This window comes from Astatotilapia calliptera, chromosome 12 (assembly GCF_900246225.1).
Source record: "Astatotilapia calliptera chromosome 12, fAstCal1.2, whole genome shotgun sequence".
NCBI classification, from domain to species: domain Eukaryota; kingdom Metazoa; phylum Chordata; class Actinopteri; order Cichliformes; family Cichlidae; genus Astatotilapia; species Astatotilapia calliptera.
In genome coordinates, this window is record NC_039313.1 from 35412868 (window position 1) to 35429030 (window position 16163).

General features: G+C 42.3%; 1 pseudogene; it reads left to right on the top strand.

Annotated features, from left to right (window-relative positions):
- The first annotated feature begins 1275 nt into the window (after nt 1–1275).
- LOC113033857 (uncharacterized) lies at nt 1276–14853 on the top strand (annotated as a pseudogene).
- The last annotated feature ends 1310 nt before the right edge of the window (nt 14854–16163 follow it).

Genomic DNA, 16163 nt, shown 5'->3' on the forward strand with positions numbered 1-16163 from the left:
AGAGATCAAACCCAGGCAGCTGCAGGTCTCTGCTCACTGCACATGATAACAAGTAATTAAACAGTACATATTACGTATTTATATTCTGCAACGCACACCACCCTCACTCACCTGGAGAAAGGGAATACATATGCAAGGATGCTCTTCATCGACTACAGCTCGGCATTTAACACCATCATCCCCTCAAAACTTGCCACGAAGCTCGTCGACCTTGGGCTGGGAACACCGATCTGCAGATGGATTCTGAACTTCCTCACAAACAGGCCCCAGGTGGTGAGAGTTGGTAAGCACACCTCCTCATCACTCATCCTAAACACAGGTACGCCACAGGGTTGTGTGCTTAGCCCCCTCCTATATTCCCTGCTCACACACGACTGTGTTGCTAAACAAGAGTCCAACATCATCATCAAGTTTGATGATGACACAACCATCATAGGCCTCATCACAGGCAATGATGAGACGCCTATAGAGAGGAGGTGATGGCGCTGTACGAGTGGTGTCTGGAAAATAACCTGACTCTCAACATCAGCAAAACTAGAGAGATGATAGTGGACTACAGGAAACGACCAGTCAGGGAACACCAGCCCACCCACATCAACGGTGTCAAGGTCGAAAGGGTCAGCAGCTTCAAGTTCCTTGGAGTCAACATCACTGAGGACTTCTCCTGGACCCTTCACACAGACACTGCTATCAGGAAAGCTCGCCAGCGGCTTTACTTCCTGAGGAGGTGGAGGAAGTTTGGCATGAACGCCAACATCACCTCAAATTTCTACAGGTGTGCGATCGAGAGCTTGCTGACGAGCTGCATCACAGTTTGGTACGGAAGCTGCTCTGCCAGCAGCCGTAAATCACTACAGAGGGTGGTGAAGGCAGCAGAGCACATCACTGGCACGAGGCTTCCTTAAAGCACACAGCATCATCAAGGACCACAGCCACTGCAACAACTGCCACACAAAAAACAAAACAAACATTTTTTGTACTGTTTAGTCTGTACTGCTGCTCATTCCTGTGCAGTGTCCCATCCCCCCCTCACATTCCTATTTAAGATTTTCTTTATTTAATCACTAGTGTGTACATATATTTATATATACATATATATATTTAGTCAGTTAACTGAAAATCTCTTTTTTCTTTTACTACATCTTATTAATATTTTGCTCTTTACTATTTTTCTATTTATTTTATTATTTTTTTTTTTTCTACTGTACCATTCTGCTGCTGACTGTCTTCTGCTCGTCAAACACATGTCATTGCGATGTTGACCCTGTGCTAACTTGCATAATAAAACCGAAACTGATGTGAGACCTGTGCTCCGCCTCTCGCGCAGCGGGGACAGACTGAAGTGTTTCAGTTGTTTTTACGTTAAATTTCAACTCTGAGCAGAACAAATCATCTGATTAGAAACACGTTTAAAAGTAAAGCATTAAGAAGTTTCTGCATGAAGCGGCTGTGCTGACATCGATGGATCAACGCTGATCCGGTGACTCTAACACGTTAAAAGGATTATTTTGATCGATCCGGATCGATGGGTGAGTATCGGCTGATCACACTGTCAGCTGGTTTTTATCACAGAAACTGAGCAGGACGCAGTTTTCTGATGTTTCTTTTAATAAACTGACAGAAATGTAGAAACTTTCAGTTTTCAGGTAAAATCAGATTAACTCCAGCTGCTGAAGCGGAAACAGACGGAAGTGAACAGACTGACCGCACAAAGCTTTTTATTATCACTGTTTGATTTCAGAGCGATCCCAGTCTGACTCTGATGGTACACACTTAGATAACGTCAGTGTTTGTTTGTTTGTTTGTTTGTTCGTTCGTGTTAACCGTCACATTCGTAATCATTGCTCATCCGCCATGTTGGATTTGGGCGGCCTTCAGCAGAGAGCTACACAAGTGTGTTTAAGCAGGAAGCTCCATGTTTAACGCTTCACAAGTGCTCGATGTCCTCGTGGATAAAACTACTTCCTTTTGTCCTTGTTCTAATCACTCATTTTATCTTTATACGTTTTTCTCTGTTGTGGTTGAACTGAAACTGTTTAAAATGTGATGAGATTTGATCTTAATTATCCCGTTTGTTCTTTGAGTTTCAATCTTCATTTATTTATTGCTCTTTCACTGACAGCATTTCTGGGAGTGTTTTTGTTTTAAACCTGGGCAGGTTTGACATTTCCGGGATGTTGTTGCTGATCGTCTCTGATCTGATATCTTTGAGGCTTTTTGTTGCCATGTTTCAATATTCCAGTTCATGTTTTATCATTTTCAATTTTATTTTTATACCATTAAATCACAACAACAGTTAATGTGCTTTATATTGTAAAGTAAAGAGTTTATCATCAGCACTCATCACACTCTTATACTCAACAAAAATATAAACACAACACCTTTGTTACTGCTCCCATTCCCCATGGGATGGACGTAGAGACCTAAAATTCATTCCAGATACACAATATAACCATCCCTCCCAAACAGTGGTCACAAATCAGTCCAAATGTGTGGTAGTGGGCACATCTGCTATATTGAGATAATCCATCCCACCTCACAGGTGTGCCACATCAGGATGCTGATCTGACATCATGAGTAGTGCACAGGTGTACCTCAGACTGCCCACAACAAAAGGCCACCCTGGAATGTGCAGTTTTTTGCGCTATTGGGGGTCTGGGGACCCAGAACCGGTCAGTATCTGGTGTGACCACCATTTGCCTCATGCAGTGCAACACATCGTCGCATGGAGTCTATCAGATTGTGAATTGTGGCCTGTGGAATGTTGGTCCACTCCACTTCAATGGCTGTGCGAGGTTGTTGGATATTCGTGGGAACTGGTACACGCTGTCGTATACGCCGGTCAAGCACATCCCGAACATGCTCAATGGGTGACATGTCCGGTGAGTATGCTGGCCATGCAAGAACTGGGACATTCTCAGCTGCCATCTGCCCTGAACAATGTGAACCATGATTCATCCGTGAAGCGCACACCTCTCCAACGTGCCAGACGCCATCGAATGTGAGCATTTGCCCACACAAGTCTGTTACGGCGACGAGCTGGAGTCAGGTCAAGACCCCGATGAGGACGACGGGCATGCAGTTGAGCGTCCCTGAGACGGTTTCTGACAGTTTGTGCAGAAATTGTTTGGTTGTGCAAACCAATTGTTCCAGCAGCTGTCTGGGTGGCTGGTCTCAGACGATCTTGGAGGTGAACCTGCTGGATGTGGAGGTCCTGGGCTGGTGTGGTTACACGAGGTCTGCGGTTGTGAGGCCGGTTGGATGTGCTGCCATATTCTCTGAAACGCCTGTGGAGACGGCTTATGGTTGAGAAATGAACATTCAATGCACGGGCGACAGATCTGGTTGACATTCCTGCTGTCAGCATGCCAATTGCACGCTCCCTCATTGCTTGTGGCATCTGTGGCATTTTGCTGTGAGACAAAACTGCACATTCCAGGGTGGCCTTTTGTTGTGGGCAGTCTGAGGTACACCTGTGCACTACTCATGATGTCAGATCAGCATCCTGATGTGGCACACCTGTGAGGTGGGATGGATTATCTCAATATAGCAGATGTGCCCACTACCACACATTTGGACTGATTTGTGACCACTGTTTGGGAGGGATGGTTATATTGTGTATCTGGAATGAATTTTAGGTCTCTACGTCCATCCCATGGGGAATGGGAGCAGTAACAAAGGTGTTGCGTTTATATTTTTGTTCAGTGTATATTATTAGTTACATTTAACAGATCATAAGTTTCAGTGCAACAGACGCTTGGATAAAAACATTCTCTTCCTGTATATTTGCTGCAACATTATATGTTGGAAACTGGTTTTTCCCACTTTCTCCTTCACTGTCAACAAAGAAATTTCATCACTGTGGGAATTTGACACAGTTTAGGTTTTTGTGTAACTGGTTTTTCTTTTATATTCACAGAGGTGCCTCAGCAGCGAACAAGCAGCTATGAGCTTATTCCCCCCAACAGTAAGTTAATCTTGACTCAAATATAAACTGTTTGGCCAAAAAAGTCACACTGTAATATTTCTTTGGACTAACTTTGATATGGTACATATTCATTGTGATATTATTTCTATTTATATAACCTTATGCAGCATCACAGTATTATTTCCATCCAGTTTTTCGTCCAGTTTAATAATAATAATAATAATAATGTATACTTTATTGATCCCCGTGGGGAAATTACTTTTTTTTCTCTGTATTTGATCCATTCACTCAGTGAAGCAGTGGGCAGCCACTAAGCAGGCACCCAGGAAGCTGTGTGTAGGGACAGTACCTTGCTCAAGGGTGCCTCAGTGGATTCAAACCCCAGCCTTCCGATCATGGGACGACCCCTCTACCTACTGAGCTATCCCTGCCCCAGTTGTGCATCTTGCTGATGGGAAAGTCTAACAGCTATGTCAAATCTACTCCAGCACCTCCCAAAGATTCTCAGTGGAGTTAATGTCTAGACCAGGGGTCAGCAACCTTTTACACCCAAAGAGCCATTTGGAGCCGGTTTCCACGCAAAACAAAACAAAACACTGGGAGCCGCAAATACTTTTTGACATCTAAAATGAAGATAACACTGTATATATTGTTTTTACCTTTATGCTTTGTGTGAACAACTAAGGTGTGTTGCTTATGAAATCCATGAAGTGCTACAGAGAAAATTACATTTTATTTATTTGATTAACACATTTTGAACTCTTAAAGAAATATAACCAAAGGAAAGCTGAACTAAAATGATCCAGCAAACAAAAACTGCTGTGAGCCGCCCTTATATCGCCTTTGTGCTTTTGGAGCCTTGACCTGACTTTTAAAAAATAATTGAAAAAAAAAGCACTATGCTGCTAAAAAAAATATTTGCAAATTTCTGCCTAAATATGTATTTTACCTGGTTAATGTGTGTGGCGGGGCGTGGTCTGCAGCACCGCTGCAGCAGAGGCGGACGCACCTCGCCACCTTAACGTCTGCGCTATCTCTGCTGTTGTGTTGGTGTGTGTCGGGCTGTGAGCTGCAAAGCTACAGCCGGCTGTATGCGTCAGCAACCGTGTGTGAAAAGTGGTCAGTAAAGAGATGCTGAAAAGCGTGTTCATGCAAACATCGTCGGGTCTGCCGTGATATGTTTACAACGGGACTTCTGCTCCTGAACCTCTGCGCACAGCGTCTGCAAATCGGGGCTGTACGAAGTTACTTTCATCTTTACGCAGGACTGTAAGCTGTCGTCTGTGAGGCGTGAGCGCTGTTTGTTTTAACATAGTTCACAGTGGAGCTGCTGACATAATGTGGATCCGAAGATCCGAAATTGGCCTATCTGGGGTTGAAAGTCTCGATAAATGCTACACCGGCTTCCGCGAGTGTGACGCTTATTTTGAGCATGAAAAAAATAATAAAATATAATTTTATATTTATATTTCAATATCACAATAATCTTCCAATTTAGAACTACAAGTTAAAAAAAGTAACATAAATAAAATGCACTTCAGCTAAATACTTAAAAAAAACTCATTTATTTTCCCAAACCACACCGAGCCGCACTAAAAGGACCAAAGAGCCGCATGTTGCCGACCCCTGGTCTAGACTCTGGGGCCAATCCATGTGTGAAAATAATGTTTCATGATCCCTGATTTCACAATCTGAGTCAGAAAATATCCACTGATGGAAAAAACTTGACAATCCAGTATATTCAGTCAACTGTCATCTTTGTTTTGGATGACATAACACGACAGACTCTCAGGCACTGGTTTGGCTTTGAGTGGGCAACCATGTACCAAACGGCTGAGAGCAGCCGGCCTGGGTTCCTCTCAGCCGTTTGGTACATGGGTTAGGGTTAACCCATGTACCAAACGGCTGAGAGCAGCCGGCCTGGGTTCCTCTCAGCCGTTTGGTACATGGGTTAGGGTTAACCCATGTACCATGGGTTCTAGTCCAACCCGTGGCCCTTTGCCGCATGTCCGCCCCTCTGTCTCTGCTTTCCTGTCCTTTCTTCATTGCCAAATAAAGCTGAAAAAGGCTAAAAAAAAATAAAATAAAAATGAAACTATTATTAAAAAAACAACACTACAGAACCTGGACCTGACCAACTGGAGCAACTCCAGGTCACATCCTGATAACTAGACATGATGTATGCATCACTTTTCCAGTGTTTCTGCTCCCAATCAAACTTACGGTATAAATTATTTTTTAATTGCCTCAAAGCACTGTTGATTTGTATGGGTCTTTATGTTTCCATCTTTTATGTGAAGCACATGGAGTTTGCATGTAATGAATTATACTGTATACACATAGTTGGCATGACATTTTGCAGTGGAACCTGTTGGTTGAATCCAGGTGTGAGCTTGTTGTGGTCGGGCAGTGTCTGTTTCATTTGGAAATGACAAAACTGAAAAATGTTGTTGAACCTAAATTAAATCACATTTTTCATTCAAAACACAAATAATATTGCAGGGTTTCTTTCTCGAACTAGATCAAAACCATTTTTTGGAAATAGCATGATGTATTTGTTGATGAATAACTGTTTTTTAACATTTGCAATTTCCTGCATATTTTATGGGTTTTAATGTTTTTCTGGAGAAGATTCCTCAAACTATTTATCATATGTTTCCTCTCTGATGATCAGCAAACATGATTTTTAAGACAATAAACATCTTAGAGTGACCCTGGCTCTGTTTTTGTTGACTCCCTGTTGTCGTTGTGTTTTGATGCCAGTGTCTGAGCTGAGGGTTGTCCTGCTGGGGAACAGCTGGTCTCAGAGGAGAGATGTGGGGAACTTCATACTGGGAGGGGCCGTGTTCAGCACTGAGGAACCAGACTGCTGTGTGAGGGTCAGCGGGCGGTGCAGGTGGAAAGAAATCGTTCTGATCAACACTCCAGATCTGCTGCATCCAAACATCTCTGAGGACAAACTGACAGAGTTGATAGAAACCTGTGTGAGGCTCTCTGATCCTGGACCTCACGTGTTCCTGCTGGTTCTACAGCCTGAAGACTTCACTGAGGAGCAAAGACTGAGGCTGCAAACAGTCCTGGAAGACTTTGGTGATCAGTCATTTGAACACTCGCTGGTCCTGATATCAACACCTGCAAAGGAACAATTAGCTTCCAGTGAAAGTTATATGGAAGATCCCCCATTAAAGGACATGATGAAAATGTGTAGATTCAGATATGTGAAGCAGAAGAACCTTGAACCTCTGGAACTGTGGACACGTTTAGGTCAGATTGTGAAAGAAAACAATGGAGAACATGTGAGCTGTGATTTATCTGAAACTGGAGCAGATGGTTCTCATCAAACCCTGAAACATCAGCTGTCAGTGCCTGCAAACATGGATCCTGCTCGAGCTGCTGGTGAGTTCAGGAAAACATTTTATTACTTTTAAATGTTTGTTGGGTCTCTCTGTACTCTGAGCTCTTCTGCTGGCAGGAGGACAAAATATAAATAAGTTCAGTAAGTCCCATATTTAAAAACACTATAGAAATAAAAATAAATAAATAAATAACAACTAGGAACACAATGCCATGAAATCAGTACTTTTTAACGTGAAACTTTTAGTCACAGAAATGAAGAAAATGCCTCAACGTTCATGGTGGATTGAGCAAATGTGAGAAATTGTACCACACAGACAAATATCAGTATATTTTCCCATCCAATGGAACAAAATACTGGAGTTTCCAGATATTAGTCTAATAATTCAAACAGATTATGTTGTTTTTCTTGGGGAGGGGCGCTATGGTGGTGGACTGGTGGGCACAGCTGACTGGGTGAGGGACAAACTGAAAATGTCTGTAAACACCTCAGCGAGCTCTGAAGAGCAGACCCTAAAAGCACGGCTAGGGATGTTGTCAGGGCCAGCTGCTTCTCGGGGTTAGTCCTCAGAACCTTCCACACCTCAGTTGAAGCCACAGTGAGTGAAGAGCTCCGTGCTGCCTCTGCTGGTAGAATCCCTCTGAGTTGGTTGGTGTTGAGGTGTAGAACTTATTCAGCTCATCTGGTAGCGTGTTGGAGCTGACTGTGACCCTGCTGCTCCTCTGCTGGAAATCAGTAATTTGTTGAAGGCCCTGCCGCATGCGTCGGAAATCTGAGCTGTTGTAGTGTCCTTCCAGCTTCGGTCTGTATTGCCTCTTGGCTTCCCTGATGGATCTACGCAGGTCTTATTTGGCCTTTTTGTCCCCCACAGCGTCACCAGAGGCAAATGCAGTGGAGCGTGCATGTAGCATGGAAGGTACCTCAGAGTTCAACCATGGTTTCTGATTTGGATATGTTTGTAGTACTCGGTGGGGACAATATCAGTGCATGTCCTGATGTAGCTGGTAACCACTGATGCATATTCCTCTAAATCCACAGAACTCTCCTCTCTTACGCCAGCAGTCTTAAACACACCCCAGTTTGTAACATCAAAGCAGTCCTGAAGCACCAAATCAGATCTCTTTGCTCCAAACTTTAGTAATTTTAGCGTGTGAATGTGTGTGTGAATGTGTGTGTGAATGTGTGTGTGAATGTGTGGATGACTGAATGTAAAGTAAAGCGCTATACAAATACAGGCCATTTACCATTTTTCACTGGGGGGGCTCGTTTGAGGAGCTGCCTGTATGTTGGACAGAGGAACACAGAAATGTGGACGGACTGTCCAGAGTGCGGGCGAGGCACTGCCTTGTTTGCCTCCCTTACATTGCTGTAGACGTGATATTCCCACATATTGATGGAACCTCATGAGCACAGTCCTGAGGTTGCAGTGATTAAAATCCGCGGCAACAACAAACACGGCGTCTGTGTGAGCGCTCTCGTGTTTGCTGATGTGTCTCTGTAACTGTATTGCCTAGTCTAGTGAGCTTCCCGTAGTCCAGGTTTCCGTAAAAATCAGAGCACAGCACTCTCTGATCTCATGTTGAGATGTTATCCTGGTTCTCAGCTCATCCATCTTGTTTTCGAGAGAGCAGACGTTAGCTAACAAAAGGCTAGAGGTGGTCGTGTGGCTCTAGCCTTTAGTCTAGCATGTAGCCCACCTCTCTTGCCACGCCTCCGTCTTGGATGTGCTGGTCGACGGCCACTCTGAGTAGTTGAGAATAATCTTTAAAAGTTGTTGAGATATTCATGTTCAAACATTGCCTCAGATTTCAATGTGCAGGACTAAATCAGACATGAAGGTCAGATTGATAGGCATCTGAAAACTATTTGATATATGAAGCTAAAATTACACATCAATCATTTTCTATCTGCAAACTTTGGATCATAACGTTTAAAGCAAACTGGAGATGGTCAAGCAGGATAAATGAAAATTTACTGATTTGAGGAGGAATGATCCTTAACTTCTCTTTGGACTTTGGAATTAACTCAAAAAGTAACACATGGAATCTAGAATAAGGTTGGGTACGGCATGAAGTCCAGCTCAGCCATGATACCTTCAGATCAGCTCATTTCAATATCAGCCCACGTCATCTGATTTCTCAGCCAATATCTTCAAATATATACAAATAAAACCCTGATTCCAAAATAGTTGGAGCGCTGAGTGCAATGTAAATAAAAACTCAATACAGTGATTTACAGATTTCATAAACACATTTATTGAGCGCTCAACACAGACAGCATCATCAGAAGGAAGAGCGGAGTGCAAGCTAGCGAGACAGAAGTTAAGCTCTCCTTGCAACATGGCAAATTGAACCTCCCCCACCCACAATCAGATCTGGCGTTTGGAATTATTTTGGTTTTCATGTGACGTATGACCCTGAAGGTAAGCGAGTCATGGACTAAAGTAAAACAGTATGTTGGATGTGCCACGCAATGCTCAATTACATGGGTGGGAGCTAGTGTGTTAGCGCAGTTAGCTCGTTAACGTGTTGGCCGTCCAGCCCCATGCACGGGGCGATCCGCGGTAGCTCGTTAACGGAGATTTGCCGCGTTGTGGCGTTAAGGTCATTTCAACAAGATTAACCTGAAAGCACTAGTGGGAACACAACGAATATGACTGCACATTTACACCGACATCATCCTAGTGCAAAGACAAAAACAACAAGCATGCTACTAACTTTACCCGAGTCATTTAGACAGCCGTTAGCACAGGATTCTCCTTATGGGGACCTGATATGTTTAATGTGCTGCTGAGAATATAGCCCAGAAGAAGCGTATAGTAGAGCTTTTATTTTGGAAAGAGACATTTCTCTGTAATAAACTCTCTTTTCCAAAGATGAGGGATTCCTCAATCAGATACAGGGCTTGCAATATCGCTAGCCCTGTTTTGCATTCTTTCAGAAATGTAGCTGGGTAATTATGTCATTGGCATCGGTGAGCCACTGTCAATATGTGACATATTGAAGTCGCGTTTGAATTTGCGCTTGTTTTTTGCTTTCACTTTGCAATCGTGCGAACTGTGTATAGAGAGCGACAGCACTGATCTGTGAGTGATGATAATTTGCACCAATTCCTCTGACATCGTCTTATTAATCGTTAGCTTACTATGCAAACATGACAAGTGAAATCTCCCGCAGCTTAAACATGTGAGAGGTTGATCGCGCAGAGAATCGCTGAGCTTATGTGAGTGAGTGTGTAAAAGCATTTCAGTTCTGCTGAGCCAAATAAGACAGGTCGGGGTGAAGAAGTGACAGCCAAAGAAAAGCTTACCACAAAACGGAGAAGTTATGACAAATCAGACTATAAGGCAAAAAGAAAGTGCAGCTTTATGGTTTCATGGACAAAAGAATTTCTGTGGCTGCAATATGACGAGCTAAATAACCAGGGCTGCACATAAGTGGTCCGCAGGTGCGCATTCACTGTCAAAATAAAAAACACGCACAAGGGTTAGGGTTAAATTTAAAAACTGTACTTTTGAGTTAAAATATATATTTATAATTTTAATAAATGACAAATTAAAAATGCATGAAAATTTTTTTGTATCGAAAAAATATCGAACCGTGACACCAAAGTATCGAACCGAACCCGCGGACTGTAACAGTTACTTATTGATCCTAATTATTACATTTTCATACAGTATTGAGAAGCATGTGTTATACAAAAAGTGGTACAATATCTTTCATTAATATATAATGATAGATATATTTGACCTATATGCATCATGTGATTTAAACATGCAGGTTAAATGCTTAACACAGTGACTCCACTATATAAACACTGCACTGTAAGTGTGGACAGTATATATGGATATACAGTCAAGCCCATAATTATTTATACCCCTGGCAAATTTTGACTTAAAGTTAATTTTCTTCAACCAGCAAGTTTTTTTGTTCTGTTTTTTTTGTTTTTGTTTTTTTTTTGACAGGAAATGAAACAAGAGTCTCCCAAAAGATAATATCACACAAACCACTTTGAAACCCACCTCCAGTAAAGTCACGTGTTGTTATTAATACATCGTCCTTCTGTGCTGGGCTCTTGCTTCTGTGTCCCCGAGTGTGAAATGATGGGGAGATCTGCAAACAGAAACAGACAGCGAAATTAAAATAAGTTCAGATGGAAAAATCAGTCTTGTGTGTCTTAAAAAGTGTTTTAATTACTGATTATTTATTTGATTATTGATATATTGAGATGTATCATGTTAAGACGCTGATGAGCGCATCACTAAACTCTTCTTATTCCTTGTTGTTTGGCAGCTCGTGGACTCAGGATTGTGCTGTTTGGGAAAAACGAGGAAGAAAAGACGACACTTGGAAACTTCATCACAAAGAAAAATTCTTTTCAGTTCAGAAATATTTCTCCAGCTAAACACTGTGAAGATGCTCGTGGAGCGTGGAAAGAAAAACCACTAACAGTGGTGAAAACCCCCGACATGTTCAGTCTGTCTGTGCAGGGAGTGAGAGAGGAGATGAAGAGCTGTGTGAGTCTCTGTCCTCCTGGACCAAACGTTCTGCTGCTGTTGGTCAAACCTTCTGATTTCACTGAGGAGAACAGAAAAACTCTGAAGTTCATCCTGAGCTTGTTTGGAGAAGATTCCTTTAAACACTCGATGATCATCAGCATGTACAGACATCAGTGGAAAGAAACAAGCGTCTCTGTGAACAAGCTCCTTCAGGACTGTGATGGAAGACACTACAACATGTTTACCAATGAGCACAACGTGTTAATGGAGAAGATTGAAGACATGCTGCAAGAAAACAAAGAAAGCTTCCTCACTTTTACTGAAGAGACAATAAAACCCAGGTCTGCTCTGAACCTGGTTCTGTGTGGGAGGAGAGCAGCAGGGAAGACGTCAGCAGCCAAGGCCATTTTAGGTCAGACTGAGCTTCATTCAGCCTCCAACTCATCAGAGTGTGTTAAACATCAGGGAGAGGTGTGTGGACGTTGGGTTTCCCTGGTGGAGCTGCCTGCCTTGTATGGAAAACCTCAGGAGGCAGTGATGGAGGAATCATTCAAGTGTATCTCCCTCTGTGATCCTGAGGGTGTCCATGCCTTCATCCTGGTCCTACCTGTGGCTCCCCTCACTGATGAAGACAAGGGAGAGTTAGAGACCATCCAGAACACATTCAGCTCTCGAGTCAATGACTTCACCATGATTCTGTTCACTGTGGGCTCAGATCCTACAGATCCAGCTGTTGTTAACTTTGTAAGCAAAGACCCAAATATCCAGGAGGTCTGTCAACGTTATGGACAAAGGCCTGTTATTGTTAACATCAAGGATAAAGAGCAGATCCACACGTTGTTGGACACTGTGGAGCAGATGAGATGTACAAACAAACCATGCTGCTACACAGCTGTAACATTTGCTCGAGCCCAGATTGATCTGATAACTAAAAATATGGTCACTCGTAAGTAATTGAATGTTTTTTTTAATCATTTATCATGTTCGACATTATATTCTAACATCTACTTTATAAACTGTTCACATTTAAAGAAAATCATGTGTTTACAGGTGAGGAAGAGAAGCAGAACACGGAGCCTCTCAGGATTGTGCTGATAGGAAAGACCGGCAGTGGAAAGAGCTCATCAGGAAACACCATCCTAGGAAAGGAAGTGTTTAAAGAAATGCCAAGTCAAACATCAGTCACCAAACAGTGTCAGAAAGCACAGGGTGAGGTGGACGGTCGTCCTGTTGTTGTGGTCGACACTCCTGGTCTGTTTGACACAGCTCTGTCACATGAAGAAGTTCAGGAGGAGATGGTGAAATGCATCAGTCTTCTGGCTCCAGGACCACATGTCTTCCTGCTGGTGTTAAGAATTGGTCGTCTCACACCAGAGGAGAAGGAGACACTGAAACTCATCAAGCAATTCTTTGGGAAGAATTCAGAAAAGTTCACCATCATTCTTTTAACCAGAGGAGATGAACTGGAGCGTAGCAGATTGTCCTCAGAGGACTACATCAAAAACAACTGTGATCCTTCCTTTAAGAAGCTGATCTCTGACTGTGGAGGAAGATACCATGTGTTCAATAACAATGACAAACAAAATAAAAAACAAGTCAGTGAGCTGATAGCAAAGATTGACACCACGATGAAGAACAATGGAAGGCGCTGCTTTACCAACAAGATGCTGCAAGAGGCTGAAACTGCGATAAGGAAGGAGATGCAGAAGATTTTAAAGGAGAAGGAAGAAGAGATAGAGAGAGAGAGAGGAGCTAGAAAGAAAACATGAGGAAGAAAAGGAAGCCATCAAAAGAAGAATGGAAGAAGAGAAGAAAATATTACAGTGGGAAAGAGACCAGAAACTCAAGGAGATGGAGGAATATATAAAGAAGGAGCGTGAGGAGAGGAAGAAAGAACAGGAAGTGAGAGAAGAAGAGAACAGGAAATGGAAAAATGAGGAACAATTATACAGACAGAATTTGAAAACACAACTTGAAATGTTGGACAAACAAATTCAGTCAGAAAAAGAGGAAAAGAAAAGTGTGAACAAAGAGCTGGAAGAGAGCAGAGACGAGATGAAGAGAAAACAAGAAGCCTGGGAGAAAGAACGAAGAGAAGAACGAGAGAAACGAAGACAAGAAGATGAACAGAGACGACAGGAGGAGGAAAAACGACTGAAAGAAGAGAAAGAAAAAATACAGCAGGAAAAAGAAAAACATGAAAAGAAAAGAAAAGAAGAAGACGAAAAGAGGAGAGAAGAGGAGAAGAAAGAACGAAATCAGCTGGAGGAAAACTATAAAATACATGTGGAAAAGCTGAAGAAGATGTATGAAGATGAGACCAGAAAGAAAGCTGAAGAGTTCAATGATTTCAAAGAGAAACACAACAAAGAGTTCGCAGCTCAGAAGGAGGAGCACGAGAAGAAGATTAAAGACAAAGATGAGAAGTATGACCTGTTAAAGGCTCTGGCTGAGCTCAAGGAAAAACAAAAGAGAGAAAAACATCAAGCAGAAATCAAAGATGTGATCAAATGTCTTTCCAAGAAGAGAGGGAACGTGAAAAAAATCCAAGACTTGCTGATAAAACATGAGGATCAAATGAAGAATGAAAAAAACCAGGAGGAAAAAGAAAACCTGCAGAAAATCCATGAAACAGAAATAAGTGAACTAATACAAAAACTTCTGGATGAAGCTGAGACAAAATCTCCCTGCAGCATTTCATGAGATTTTTTTTCTACTTTTTGTGACAGAGCTCAGCTGGATAAAATATTTTCTGTACATTAAAAGTTGAGATAAAGAGATATATTTTATGGTCAGTTTGTAAACATTTTACAATTACAGATGGAATTCTTGATTTATCTTTTATATTTTCAGGATTGTGTTTCATTTTGTACCTTATATGATGTCAATGATGTCAATGATGCATGCAGGATGAATTGCTGCCATGTAACTTAAGGTTTTAGAAAATATTTGAAACGCTGTTTAATTTTTTGGTATATTTTATTTAGATTATTTGCAGGCACCAGCGTATTAAACAATAGAAGAAGCATACAGGGAGTGCAGAATTATTAGGCAAATGAGTATTTTGTCCACATCATCCTCTTCATGCATGTTGTCTTACTCCAAGCTGTATAGGCTCGAAAGCCTACTACCAATTAAGCATATTAGGTGATGTGCATCTCTGTAATGAGAAGGGGTGTGGTCTAATGACATCAACACCCTATATCAGGTGTGCATAATTATTAGGCAACGTCCTTTCCTTTGGCAAAATGGGTCAAAAGAAGGACTTGACAGGCTCAGAAAAGTCAAAAATAGTGAGATATCTTACAGAGGGATGCAGCAGTCTCAAAATTGCAAAGCTTCTGAAGCGCAAAATAACTGCCCATGAACTGAGAAAAGTCAAGCGTGCAGCTGCCAAGATGCCACTTGCCACCAGTTTGGCCATATTTCAGAGCTGCAACATCACTGGAGTGCCCAAAAGCACAAGGTGTGCAATACTCAGAGACATGGCCAAGGTAAGAAAGGCTGAAAGACGACCACCACTGAACAAGACACACAAGCTGAAACGTCAAGACTGGGCCAAGAAACATCTCAAGACTGGTTTTTCTAAGGTTTTATGGACTGATGAAATGAGAGTGAGTCTTGATGGGCCAGATGGATGGGCCCGTGGCTGGACTGGTAAAGGGCAGAGAGCTCCAGTCCCACTCAGACGCCAGCAAGGTGGAGGTGGAGTACTGGTTTGGGCTGGTATCATCAAAGATGAGCTTGTGGGGCCTTTTCGGGTTGAGGATGGAGTCAAGCTCAACTCCCAGTCCTACTGCCAGTTTCTGGAAGACACCTTCTTCAAGCAGTGGTACAGGAAGAAGTCTGCATCCTTCAAGAAAAACATGATTTCCATGCAGGACAATGCTCCATCACACGCGTCCAAGTACTCCACAGCGTGGCTGGCAAGAAAGGGTATAAAAGAAGAAAAACTAATGACATGGCCTCCTTGTTCACCTGATCTGAACCCCATTGAGAACCTGTGGTCCATCATCAAATGTGAGATTTACAAGGAGGGAAAACAGTACACCTCTCTGAACAGTGTCTGGGAGGCTGTGGTTGCTGCTGCACGCAATGTTGATGGTGAACAGATCAAAACACTGACAGAATCCATGGATGGCAGGCTTTTGAGTGTCCTTGCAAAGAAAGGTGGCTATATTGGTCGCTGATTTGTTTTTGTTTTGTTTTTGAATGTCAGAAATGTATATTTGTGAATGTGGAGATGTTATATTGGTTTCACTGGTAAAAATAAATCATTGAAATGGGTATATATTTGTTTTTTGTTAAGTTGCCTAATAATTATGCACAGTAATAGTCACCTGCACACACAGATATCCCCCTAAAATAGCTCAAACTAAAAA